We start from the raw sequence: 14,841 nt of genomic DNA, 5'->3' as shown, positions 1-14,841 counted from the left end.
GACCTTGGGCAAGTCACTTCACTTCTCTGGGCCTCAGTTACCTCTGCTATAAGATGGGGATTGAGATTGTGAGCCCCATGTGCAACAGGGACTGTATCCACCCGGATTTGCTTGTATTTTCCCAGTGTTTAGAACAGTGCCTGGCACATAGTAAACACTTAACAAATACCATTATTATTATTATTATTATTTGGAGTGGAGAGAGGAAGGCTTGAAATTAGGGGGGCAGCAAAAAATAAGTAATCTAGAGAAGGTATTTGTACCAGCGACAAAGAGAAATGAGGAGATTTTAGCATGTTATGAAAAGCAGTAGCTGGACTTGGCAACCAGTTGCATCTGAGAAGAAAAGTTGGAGACATACATTTGTTTTATTTTTCCATATCAAATGGCTAAGCCCCATCATTTCTCTTGTTAATACACCACAACCATGTGTTCATTATTTTCCATGGCCCAGAACTTTATAGTTAAAATTAATCTCTATACGTAACCTCTGTCACTTCTTCCATGCTCTATATTCAGAAATCCCATTAGGATGTCAATAAGATAAACTTTTCCCCGAGGTGTCCAAAAGGCAGTAATACTTTGCATAGATCTGACAACAGAATAGCTTTGATTGACAAGAAAAGTTCACTATAGAATTGACGGGTGCTTGAGTTGAAGAGTGACGCCTGTTCTCCTTGTGAGCCCCATGTGAGATAGGGACAGTGTCTAACTTGATTTATCTTGTATCGACCTCAGCACTTAATATGGTGCTTGGCACAGAGTAAGCATTTAGCAAATACCATTAAAAAATCAAAAGCAGCTATCCTCATTCAGTGATTACGCTACGTTTGCCTCTTCCCAAACGTTTTCCAACAAATCACTCAGTCGATTGCCCTTGGATGATTTCTTCTATTTTTGTCACGAAGGAATCTGACCCCAGGAATCCCCGGTTCCAAAGACGGACAAGCTCGGAAACTTCAATCACAGTGAAAATGGCTGGGAAGGAAAAGTCTCTGGAACTGGGGCGCTACCTTAATGGTGAACCCAAGCAAGAAAGGAAACGTTGTCAGGGACTCCAGCTGCAAACAATTACCTCATCCAAACAGACTAAACAAAAGCTACTGCTTTGGCCCTCCAGATCCTCGAAGATAAGGGTTACTGATCAGCAGGAGTGTGAATTAGATTTGTCTCTGATTGGGGTCAGTCTCTCTGGATTCGACCATGACTGTCCCTTCACTGGAGATTCAGGGATTGCCCATTTGTGTCAGAGGAACTGTGTCTGACAGGCTGTGTCTCGAGCCTTTCAAAATAGCCTTTCTCCTGAGGCTTTGCTAAGTCCTTCGGCAGATCTACTGCGTTTGATTTGACTGATCTTAGTTTGGGGGAGAAGAAAGGAGTTTCTGTACTCTTTGAAACTTGTGTATGCTATTAGACAGGAAGCTGAGGCTGCTGTCAGTCAACAGCACATGCAAAATTTATCAAGTATATTACTTGACATAGAGGTTACTCTGTCATTACTAACTAACTTGCGTATGCCAGACAATTTTTTTTTATGGAAGCATGTGCTGCCAAAGGCAAAGTGTCCACTGATTGATTGCCACAGCTGACCTAAACATACAAGGATCACTGTGTAATAACTCCTTTATCATATATAAACCACAAAAAAACCCAAGTTAAAATAACAGTAAAGGTCTTGCAAACCCACAAAAACTTGGGAGAGTCAGAGTAAAAAAAAACAACAACAAAGAAATAATTTCATCTTTCCTTCTCCAACACTGTTTTGCAACTCCTGGGTTATGATAGGATCCCTTATCATTTGCAAGCCATTTTAAAAGGTGATTTCAATCATAACATTCATTCATTCGATTGTGTTTATTGAGTGCTTACTCGTGCAGAGCACTGTACTAGGTGCTTGGGGGAGTACGATACAACAATAAACAGATACGTTCCCTGCCCACAGTAAGCTTGCAGTGTAGAGGGAGCTTACTTTTTCCCATTTTGTGTATCTTCATTTTTTTCTTTTTTTTTAGAGGAATAAGCTTTAAGGCCAACAAATGAATCTACCTACAGATGGCTGGCAGGATAAACCAGCCCGAAAGCATTACACTGAAGTGGTTGATATCATTTCATTTCCTTTTTTTAATTTTGGTAAATGCCACTTACGAAGAAAAGCTGAGTGGGTTAAAAGAGTCTTTGAAGCCTATGAGAGCTGACAAGATTGACTGTAATGGCCGCACCGGCCTCATATGGAGTACGGTGTATCATTCCCATTTCCTTTTGGACTGAACTGCCCACTGTATTAATAGTACATAAGAGGAGGAGGCACACATCAGCAAGGCTCTCCGGTTTGACTCCTCACTCCTTTTTAGACCTGGTTCCTTTCTTGATTTCACTGAGGGGTACAGTATGGGAAACAACTCCCTCAGTTGGCTCAGGGCAGCGTCTGAACCTGAGGCTTTAGGGAAACCATTAAAGCTGTGAACAGCTCCAGATTGAGATTTCTGTGTTCTGAGTTGGAGGATTTAGGAATGGCATGCACTTGTTTGCACATGAAAAGGGCCAAATGCATGGAGGTTTGGAAACATAGAAACACAAATACAAGGAATTTCAGGTAATGAGCCTCATGTTGGTAGGGAAAATATCCAAACTGATTATTATCCTGTATCTACCACAGTGCTTAACCGAAGCTTATCAGTCATATTTATTGAGTGCTTACTGTGTGTAGAGCACTGTACTAAGTGCTTGGGTGAGTACAATATAACAGAATTGGTAGGCTTCTTCCCTGCCCACAATAAGCTTACAGTCTAGAGAGGGAACTTGGTACATAATTAAGCCTGTAACAAATACTGTTATTATTACTATTTAAATTTTTATAGATTCAAGGCTTCCCCAATACACCTCGTTCATTGAGGTTTTTCCATCCAAATGATATAGGAGAGGGGGAAGTTAAAATCAGTACTTAAGCAAAGTGGTGAGGAGAAGCAGTCTGGCCTAGTGAAAACAGCATAGCACTAGACAGTAGGCAACCTGGACATTAATCCCGACTCACTTGCCTGCTCTGTGACCCTGGGCAAGTCACTTCCCTTCTCTACATCTCAGTTCCCACATCTGTATTAAATATCTCTTTTTCCCTCACACTTAGACTGTGAGTCTGTGTGGGAAAGGGACTGTCTGATCTGATTGCAGTATACCTATCCTAGTGCCTACCATATAATAAGCACTTAAATATAATAATAATTTAAAAACAAAACCATCCTTGAGTAGTTATTGGTGAATGGAGAAATGATTATTGAATAATCATAGTAATAATACCTTCACATTTTACAGCAATTGTATTTTTTCAAATGAACATTCATATGAATTATTTCATTCCTTGATCTTCACAGTACCTCTGGGAGGTAGGAAGAGGCGGGAAGTATGATCCACATTTTATACATGAAAAATCTGAGACACAGAGAGGTTAAGTGACTTGCCCTAGGTCACACAGCAGGACACTGTCAAAGTTGTGACTGTAACCTACGTTTCTTTTCGCTAGACCATGCAGTTCTTTCTCTTTTCCTTTCTCTGATTCCTTCCCCACCCCTCTATTCATACCCCACCTCCTCCATACGTTTAAAATTTTCCCCAGAAGAGGGAATTGTTCATGATTTGGCAATCAATAGCTTTGCATCTATCTCATGGAGCCGCTGAATGCACTTTAAAAAGGAATCAATTCAGACTTGCCCTGAGGGGACATGGGGTTTGATTAAAAGCCAGAGGGAAAAAAAACACATTTCTCCCCTTCCCTGCTCCTTGCTTTCTGTCTTTCAGCCCTGCCCTTCACTTTCTGGATTGGGAATGAAGCGTTGCAAGGAGGTAGCAGGCTGGATTCTAAAGTTTTAGGAAACAATAGCATGACAGATTATGGATATTACAAGATGTTTGCTAGCCTGCTCACTGCTGTGACGTGTTCCCCACTGTTGTGTCTTCAGTAAGGGCATGAAAGAACACCCTCTCCCTCCCCAGGAATGTATCTGAAATGCTCAAACTTTAAGTAGCAGCATGTCACCCACATGTGACAACAATCACTACTGGGTTGGCAATCTTCAGTGGAAACATGGAGTGAAGACAACATACAAACTACACAAGAAAATTGAAACAATACCGAGACCAGTAAGTTGTGTAATATTTTTTGAAGCCCAGGGGGTCTTCAAGATACCACGTGACTCATGTTTCAGAACATATGCAGGCCAGACAAATTAGAAGACAGTCTTCTAATGGCATGAACACATTTTTGAGGGGAGAAAAGTATCAAAACATCAACATTATTCTTCTAGAAATGGTGGACAGGGTTGATTTTAAGACCTCGAGACCTCCACATCCATAAATCAATTAAAAGGCAGAATATTCAGTCAGTGGTATTTATTGAGTGCTTCCTGGGTGCAGAGCACTGTACTAAGAACTGGGGAGAGTAGAATGCAACAGAATTGGTAGACACGTTCCCTGTCCACAGTGAGATTACAGTCTAGAAGGAGAAAGCTATCAAAATGGAATAGCTACTTAGATCGAGAACTTCATGTATCTGATCTAGTTGTATTATATCTATGCCAAGACTTTGCACACCTTTAATAAATTCCTCAATTATCATTATTAGCTACCAGACCTCAAAGGTCCTCTGGTGGATCAATCAATCAATCGTATTTATTGAGCGCTTACTATGTGCAGAGCACTGTACTAAGCGCTTGGGAAGTACAAATTGGCATCACATAGAGACAGTCCCTACCCAACAGTGGGCTCACAGTCTAAAAGGGGGAGACAGAGAACAGAACCAAACATACCAACAAAATAAAATAAGTAGGATAGAAATGTACAAGTAAAATAAATAAATAAATAAATAAATAGAGTAATAAATATGTACAACCATATATACATATATACAGGTGTTGTGGGGAAGGGAAGGAGGTAAGACGGGGGGAAGGAGAGGGGGACGAGGGGGAGAGGAAAGAAGGGGCTCAGTCTGGGAAGGCCTCCTGGAGGAGGTGAGCTCTCAGCAGGGCCTTGAAGGGAGGAAGAGAGCTAGCTTGGCGGATGGGCAGAGGGAGGGCATTCCAGGCCCGGGGGATGACGTGGGCCAGGGTTCGATGGCGGGACAGGCGAGAGCGAGGTACAGTGAGCAGATTAGTGGTGGAGGAGCGGAGGGTGCGGGCTGGGCAGTAGAAGGAGAGATGGGAGGTGAGGTAGGAGGGGGCGAGGTGATGGAGAGCCTTGAAGCCCAGGGTGAGGAGTTTCTGCCTGATGCGCAGATTGATCGGTAGCCATTGGAGGTTTTTGAGGAGGGGAGTAATATGTCCAGAGCGTTTCTGGACAAAGATAATCCGGGCAGCAGCATGAAGTATGGATTGAAGTGGAGAGAGACACGAGGATGGGAGATCCGAGAGAAGGCTAGTGCAGTAGTCCAGACGGGATAGGATGAGAGCTTGAATGAGCAGGGTAGCAGTTTGGATGGAGAGGAAAGGGCGGATCTTGGCAATGGTGGATCATCAGCCAAACCCCAAATCTATTTAAAACATTGCGATGGGCTCTTCCAGTAAATGTCCCAAGATTCTCACGCAACAGAGCAGGAGGCTACATTGACACACTGTTCCCACAACATCTGATGATTATAATGATGTCAATAATGTAGATTCCCATTGGGAACAACGGATAACCCCCAATCCTGAGGCTTGAGGACTGAGGACCTGTATAAGTAAATTGATTAAAGTGCTAGTTGCTTGTGCAATGACACTTGAACTCTCTTGTTCCTATCATTCATATTCTCATCGGGTCATGAAGCAAAACAAGCAAGTGAGCAGGGATGAAGCACATTGCCAGAGTGCATGCATTGTCTTCACTCACACTAGGTACAGGCCTATTTGGGATTAGAAGCCGGGTCTCTTGATTCCCAGAGCAGTGCTCTTCCAAATGAACCAGTAGCAGGGCTCAGCCAATGATATTAGAGAAGCAGCGTGGCTCAGTGGAAAGACCACGGGCTTTGGAGTCAGAGGTCATGGGTTCTAGTCCCGGCTCTGCCACTTGTCAGCTGTGTGACTTTGGGTAAGTCACTTAACTTCTCTGTGCCTCAGTTACCTCATCTGTAAAATGGGGATTAAGACTGTGAGCCCCACATGGGACAAGCTGTTGACCTTGTAACCTCCCCAGTGCTTAGAACAGTGCTATGCACATAGTAAGCGCTTAATAAATGCTATTATTATTGACGGTAGGATTCATTCGAAGCCCAACATGGCACGCCTCAACCTATCAAAGGGACTTCAACAGCCCCAGCAACTTAGAAGCAGAAATAGGCAGCAGTATCACTGAATAGAGAGACATCCTCAAGATGTCAGGAAGTGGTGACTGGAGAAACTTAGGACTGAATCTCTGAAGCTTCATCAGGTACTTCATCAGTACTGATGATAAACTCCTACACAATAGTTTCTCCCCTCTCTCCAGGGTAGGGAAGGGCATGCTGGAATGAGAAAGTTAAAGAGAATTTTAAGAGTTAGGCAAGACTGGTTCTCCCAAGCCACAAGTTTTTGGTTTTGCATTCTAAATATATTGCAGGCTTTGAATATGTATGTGTTTTTTCTGACTCTTTATCCTTGGTTTTCCATTGAATTCTTATTACAAGTTCGGTACTCCAAATACCACATTCTGCTCATGGCAATAGTATATCTCTGAGGTGCCCATCTCATTCCTCCTCAACCTCTGTGAGGACAGTGTGTCTGTGTCCCTTTCTCATCTTTTATCTTCCATATCAATCAATCAATCCCATTTATTGTGCACTTACCAAATGCAGGGCACACTACTAATGCTTGGCAGAGTACAACAGACATATTCCCTACCCACAACAAGCTTACAGTCTAGAGGGGGAGCAGTGGAAGGACAAAGAGACAGGGTAGAGCAAGTTAACACCCCAGTAAAAATTTCAGATTCATTAATACTTTATTATTATTATTATCATCATCATTATTCAATTGTACTTATTGAGCACTTACTGTAACAATATAAACTGTGGTATTTAAGTGCTTAATGTATGCTGAGCACTGTACTAAGCACTGGGATAGATACAAGATAATCAGGTCCCACAAGGGGGTCACAGTCTAATAGGTATTGAAACCCCACTTTGTTGAAGAGGGAACTCAGGAGCAAAGAAATGACTTGCCCAAGGTCAAAGGTATGTGGCAGAGCAGAATTAGAACTCAGGTCCTCTGACTTTCAGGCCCATGATTTTTAAATATCTAACTTTTGTGAAAGCCCCAACTTCAGTGCCAGAGATTCTGCTGAACTTTTCCCAAAATTGAACTTGAAAACAAAGACTCACCCTCTTCACTCCTTTATACCTTTCCCAACCAGTTCCAGAGAAGGCTTGAAAGTAATTCACAGGTCCTTAGGGAGAATCAGCATTCTGTGAAACACTGCCTAGCTTAGGAGAAAAACATTAGAGCTGCAAATTAGCTGGAGATTAGTTAGCTCTTTCAGTCATTTAGCCTGTGGCCTTTACCACATTGGCCTTTGCCATAACCTCCGATTGACCTTGTTGCGTCCCTGGTAAAATGGCTGTTATTCCTCCGGACCAAATGACATTTGGTGGTTTAATGTCTTTTGAGATGTTTTCTTTGACACACCAAGGTGATATGGAAAGTAGTTTGGGGAGAGTTCCATGATTATTTGCTATTCAGGTGGCGTGACATAGTATACACAACACGCAAATCATCCCAAATCTGGAGCTACTGTAACAACAACAGGCCTAGAAGAGATTTTCCAAGTCCCCAGCTCCCCATACTCCTACAATTTAGGTTTTTGTGGGATTGATGTTTTTGGGAGACTTTTGAGCCTAACCGGTGCTGGCAGATGCTTGTGTTTTCTTACCCTTGTTATATGGGGAACCATGGGAGAAGGGGAAGGCTAAAGCGAAGGAAATACAGCTTTGGGGAAATGTGGGTGAGGCCGCAGTTGTGGGCTGGGAGATCTTTTGAATTTATCTGTTCAGCTGGATCTGACCAATTAAAAAGAAATAAAATTCTGATTTTTGGTCCATTGGAAGGGATGGAGTCTTGGAGCCATCAACCAGAAATGAAAAAAAACAAGCCTTGTCAAGCATCTTGCGGTTGTCCTATGAGCCACGCTGAGGTTTCAGAATTTTTCAGGGAAGGTTCCGCTCATGCTGCTGCCAAATAAATGTTGGCGGCCAATCTGTGTGGGATCTGAGAAGCAGCATGGCTCGGTGGAAAGATCATGGGCTTTGGAGTCAGAGATCATGGGTTCAAATCCCAGCTCTGCCAATTTTCTGCCAATTTGGGCAAGTCACTTAACTTCTCTGTGCCTCAGTTACCTCATCCGTAAAATGGGGATTAAGACTGTGAGCCCCCCATGGGACAACCTGATCCCCTTGTAACCTCTCCGTTGCTTAGAGCAGTGTTTTGCACATAGTAAGCACTTAATAAATGCCATCATTATTATTATAATTATCTGCATTTGGTCCAGGCAGGTCCAGGCCTAGGACCTGAGTATTCAAAAAGCAGGGTAAACTAGATAATTGACTAGGTGAGAGGGATTTGGGACTAATAATAATAACAATAATAATATTTGTTTAGTGCTTACCATCCTCCAACCATTGTGTTACACAGTGGGAGAGATTCAAGATAGGTTAAACAAAGTGACTGCCACATATACAGCCCACAGTCTATATAAGAGGGAGAGCAGACATTCAATCTCCATTTTGCAGATGATGAAACCAAGGCACAGAAAAGTTAGGAAACTTTCCCAAGATCTCACAGCAAACAACTGGGATTAGAACCCAGGTCCTGTGACTCCAAGACCCATGCTCTTTCCACTAGGAAGCAGTGTGGCTCAGTGGAAAGAGCACGGGCTTGGAAGTCAGAGTTCATAGGTTCTAATCCTCAACTCTGCTCTCTCGTTCACCCCTCACATCCAATCCGTCACCAAAACCTGCCGGTCTCACCTCCGCAACACCACCAAGATCCGCCCTTTCCTCTCCATCCAAACCGCTACCCTGCTGGTTCAATCTCTCATCCTATCCCGACTGGATTACTGCATCAGCCTCCTCTCTGATCTCCCATCCTTTTGTCCCTCCCCACTTAAATCTATACTTCACACTGCTGCCCGGATCATCTTTGTGCAGAAACGCTCTGGGCATGTCACTCCCCTTCTCAAAAATCTCCAGTGGCTACCAATCAACCTACGCATCAAGCAAAAACTCCTCACTCTTGGCTTCAAGGCTGTCCATCCCCTCGCCCCCTCCAACCTCACCTCCCTTCTCTCCTTCTACAGCCCAGCCAGCACCCTCCGCTCCTCTGCACTAACCTCCTCACTGTGCCTCGTTCTCACCTGTCCCACTGTCGACCCCCGGCCCACATCCTCCCCCTGGCCTGGAATGCCCTCCCTCCGCACATCCGCCAAGCTAGCTCTCTTCCTCCCTTCAAAACCCTACTGAGAGCTCACCTCCTCCAGGAGGCCTTCCCAGACTGAGTCCCCTCCTTCGTCTCCCCCTTCTCCCCCTCCCCATCCCCATGCCTTACCTCCTTCCCCTCCCCACAGCACTTGTATATGTTTGTACATATTTATTACTTTATTTCACTTGTACATATTTACTATTCTATTTATTTTATTTTGTTAATATGTTTTGTTTTGTTGTCTGTCTCCTCCTTCTAGACTGTGAGCCCGCTGTTGGGTAGGGACTGACTCTATATGTTGCCAACTTGTACTTCCCAAGAGCTTAGTACCGTGCTCTGCACACAGTAAGCGCTCAATAAATACAATTGAATGAATGAATGAATAATCCCACTCCACCACTTGTCAGTTGTGTGACTTTGGGCAAGCCACTTAACTTCTCTGTGCCTCAGTTACCTTATCTGTAAAATGGGGATTAAGACTGTGAGCCCCATGTGGGACAACCTGATTACCTTGTATCCCCCCCAACTATTAGAACAGCATTTGGCACATAGTAAGCACTTAACAAATACCACCATTATTATTATTAGGTCCCATTGTTTCTCCCCCTCCTAAAGAGACCATGAGAAGCAGCATGGACTAGTGGATAGAGCACAGAACAGGGAATCAGAACGACCTGGGTTCTAATCCTGGCTCTGCCACTTGGTTGTGTTGTGAGCTTGGGCAAGTCATTTCACTTCTCGGTGCCTCAGTTCCCTCATCTGTAAAATGGGGATTAAGACTGTGAGCCCCATGTGAGACAGGGACCATGTCCAATCTGATTTGCTTGTATTCACCCCAGCGGTTAGTACAGTGCCTGGAATAAACTAAGCACTTAGCAAATACCACAACTATTGCTTAAAAACAGGAGAAAGAATATGCTATTTTGGAGGGATTGCCTCATTAAATGTCCATTCAAGAGCCCCCTGACTCTATGACAACAAGCTGGAAAGATGAAAAAATGGCTGGTAGAGACCAGGCAAAGCCATCCCAGCCAATGTGGTAGAAAGGGGCCAAATGGTTGAGCCCTAGGCCACTGCCTGGTTTACAAATGGTTTTACAGTTTCATGGGTAATAGCAGCAGAGGCCAGAAGTGAGAAAGTGAAAGGGAAGGGCCTGTCCTTTACTGAGTCTGGCATCACATTTCATGGCCAGAGGAATCGAAGAAAGGGAACATTTGGCTCTAATTACAGAACAAAGGGACAATGGGCTAGAAAACAGAACAAACCTGACTCTCCCACAGGTGCTTGAGTCAATTTGCACATCTCCACTTAGGAGGAAGACTTCTAAGACCATCTCCCATCCCACCTGTCCCCCAGCCCCTACTCAAGCTTGCCAGCAATAACATTTTACCAAAAACACAGGCTGTCAAGACCAGAGTTTCATCCAGAGCAGTCTCTGCTGAAAATAATGTTTTCTTAAGGGCTAAGCTCAATACTTTTGAGAAGTTCAAGCTGTTAGCCATTGTTTTCATGAATTTTTAAAATGGTATTTAAGTGCTTACTATGTGCCAGACACTATACTAAACTCTGGAGTAAAAACAGGCTAATCACATTGGACATAGTCAATGTCCCACATGGGGCTCACAGTCTTAATCCCCATTTTACAGATGAGAGAACTGAGGCGCAGAGAAGTTTAATGATTTACTCAAGGTCACACTGCAGACAAGCAGCAGAGTCAGGATTGGAACCCAGGTCCTTCTGTTTCCTAGGCCAGCACTCTATCCAATAGGCCACCCTGCTTCCCAACTTCCCCTGAGGAAAATCTTGTTATCCCAGATCAGGGCATGCTCATTTTAGCTCAACCTGATTTTTCAATTAATTGTGTGCAGAACATTGTACTAAGCACATATGAGAATGTAATACAGTTGGTAGACACAATTCCTGCCCTCATTCTGTTCATTTTCTGAAGAATATCTATTTTTTTAACATCCTCACAAATTTTCCAGGCCACAGACTTTGGCTAAGATGCCATGATGAATAAGAGCCTGCCAACTAGAAAACCGAAACTTGAAACTATATCTGGACTTATTAACAGCAACCCCCCAGAAAAGCTGGTTTTGAAATGCCTGTTTCTTCTGAAACAATCCAAAGAGAACAGTGAGAGAGATGCATACCTGAGGTATTTTGCAAGGGGCCTGTTATGTGATGATTGTGATGAAAATAGGCTTAGTGACTTTAGCAGCCGGCAGTTTATTAGCAAGCCTGGTCCTACAAAAAAAAAATATCAGAATTGATCCAGAGTGCTAATCACCGATCCTTTTATATTAGCAAGGCTTCTGTATTGCATTAACGTTTATTACACCGGTGAGTTTGGTGTCTCTGCCTGCAACTGAGCCACCATTTGTGTAAAAGCATTTCAGGGGGAATAGTTCAAACATTTACAGTATGTTCTCTTGGGCTCCAGGCTGGAGTTTGTACATAGCCTAAAAAGACTATGGATACAGAGTCAACTCACATACAGATTTCATTTGCAATTGGATAATTAAAACTTATTTGATAACCTCTGAGTTATCTGTCACCACTGGGAGCCCCTAAGTGTAGTAACTCTTTCTTTAACGCATCAAGCTTCAGTTACGATAATTGAAAAGAACACAATTTTCTGCTGCCACCCTAAGTCAACATGGTGATCACTCTTTTTCTCTAGGTTAGATTTAACAGTGTGGCACTGTACAGGATGTAGAGGTGCTCTCTAAGGATCCCAAATGGAAGATGCTAGAGCACAGCCATTATTTTATGAAACTGGAAAATGGAAAGTGAAGAGAATGTAGATGTTTTTTGCAGGCTGAAGGCAATGTTACCTTTCTGAAATAGGATGATATGCAAAATCCATCCTCACTACTCTCTTTTTTTTAAAAAAAAGTCATTTTTTTGATTTAGTAAAAGTTATCTGTTTGCATTTGTTTCTTTTCATCTCTGATATGTTTTCATTCATTCATTCAATCATATTTATCGAGCGCTTACTGTGTGCAGAGCACTGTACTAAGCACTTGGGAAGTACAAGTTGGCAACATGTAGAGATGGTCCCTACCCAACAGCAGATTCACAGTCTAGAAGAATACTATTTTCCCCTCCAGAAGAAGTGATAATAGATTTAGTTAACTATTGAACTAATTATTTACCAGCTTACCACATTCTTAAGGAAGGGAGCTGGCCTCCATTAGACCCTCAATTCTGCCATAATGAGTGTTTCAACACATGGTTTATTTAGAATGAGTTTGGGGAATTAGGGAACATTTATCTGACACTGGGCATTTTATGTGGACACAGTATCTTGTGGATGAAAAAAATGGCTTGGACTGAATTTATTCAGCATCAGAATGGGTGACTATTATAGCAAAGATTTTCCTTAATCCAGGGTATTGCAAGAAAAAAACCCTCACTTTTTTGGAAGAAGGGAACTAAACATCTAGGTACCAGAGAAGATAAATAGAATATGTGTGAAAATAGCTTCATTGGGGAGATTATTAAATGTGCATTGCCTGATTCCATTTCTTTACTGCTCTTCTAGCAAAAGCTCACTACAGACTTTTGTTTTTATTTTGTGTATTTGTCCCTGTCTCTTATATGGTTTTAATGTTCTGTTGTTTCACCATGCCCAACGTGTCTCTTTCTCCAGTCCTCTCTCTGACCTGTATTCATAGAATACGAGCCTTTCTGGGGATACAATCTATGTCTGATTCCCACCTGTGTGCTCTTTTTCAATGCTTAGTGCACCAGTGAGTGCTTAATAAATAGTATAAACTACTGTTACTACTAGCACCAACCTACTCATTGTACTTTGTTCTCATATTTTACACTGTCATCCCCTTGCCCTCATCCTCCTTCTGTCCTGGAACTCCCTCTTCATTCCCATCTGAAAACCACCACTCTTCCTATCTTCAAAACCCTACTAAGATCATATCTCTTCCAAGAGGCCTTCCCTGAATAAACCCTCACTACCCTTAATTGCACTCCCTTCTTTTGGGTCTAAACCCCTTAATCTCTTTTATTTTTTCACTCTACCTCCACAGCACTTATATACATACCTACCTGTAATTTAATTTAGTATCTGTCTCCTCATTTAGTCTGTGTTATGTGGGCCGTGATAGTCTCTACCTATTCTGTTGATTGTACTGTCCCAAACACTCACTACAGAACTCTGTAAGCGCCTGATACATACCACAGATAGATTGATGGATTTACTAAGCATCGGATATGGTACCTGGAGTTAGAAATCAATAGCAAAAATAGTTTCATACCTGAATAATGATAATTGTATTTAAGCGCTTACTATATGCCAGGCACTGTATTAAGTGCTGAGTTTGATTGCAAGAGGCAAGTGAAATGCAATCAAAAATGACTTTGTGTATAGGATGGCTTCTCTAACTCTATTAAAAGAATGCTCAAAAATAATTTTACCAGAGTGAACCTACTTTCCTGTCTTTGTCAGCAAATGGGATTTCAGAACTATAACAGTGGAGTCCCTTGTCCTGATTAAAGGGGCAGTATGTCATTGTCTATTAAATTCTTAGAAGTGAGAATACAGAATGTCCTAGTAGAAAAAGCATGGGCCTGGGGGTCAGAGGACCTGGGTTCTAATTCTGACTCCACCACTTGTCTGCTGCCTGCCTTTGGGCAAGTCATTCAACTTTTCTGTGTCTCAGTTTCCTCAACTGTAAAATGGGGGTTCAAAACCTGCTCTATCTCCTACTTAGACCAGATTAACTTGTATCTTCCCCAGTTCTTGTCATAGAGTGATTAAAAAATATCCTAAAAAGTGACTAGTCAGTGCTCTTGCTGAGTTACTTCAATTTTGAGGGGTAGATTGTGTGCTTGGTTCATAGTGGTTGATTATGGAAATGTGTCAGATTAATAAAATGCTGCTGGTCATCACCCTGTTTAATACCTAGAAAACTCCTATGGTTTTTGATGTTTTCCCATTTAAAGCACTACACACTGAGCAGTTTTAAGCAGATATCCATGCTTAAATGCCTGTCTTTCCTGTGTCTGTTACCTCCTATGTTTTCAAGGGAATTTATGCTTGTGATTGAATGCCAAATGTTTTTTCATCATGAGCAGAGATTCCAAAGCTGTGTGACTGTTAAACTGCTCAATTTGATGATGCCTGACATCTCATATGACTACAGTGCATAGCTTTTACCCAGAATCAGGTACTCTGACAATAACTCAAAATGTAAATGAAAGTAGATAAATGAACCTTCCCTACAAATCAATCAATCAATCAATCATATTTATTGAGTGTTTCCTGTGTGCAGAGCACTGTACTAAGCACTTGGGAAGTACAAGTTGATGTCTACCCTTAGAATAAGCAGCCTGGCCTAATGGAAAGAACACAGGCTTGGGTGTCAGAGGACCTGAGTTCTAATTCCAATTCTGCCAATTGTCTGCT

The sequence above is a fragment of the Tachyglossus aculeatus genome, chromosome 2 (genome assembly GCF_015852505.1).
Source record: "Tachyglossus aculeatus isolate mTacAcu1 chromosome 2, mTacAcu1.pri, whole genome shotgun sequence".
Taxonomy (NCBI): Eukaryota; Metazoa; Chordata; class Mammalia; order Monotremata; family Tachyglossidae; genus Tachyglossus; species Tachyglossus aculeatus.
Note: the sequence above shows the minus strand (reverse complement) of the source record.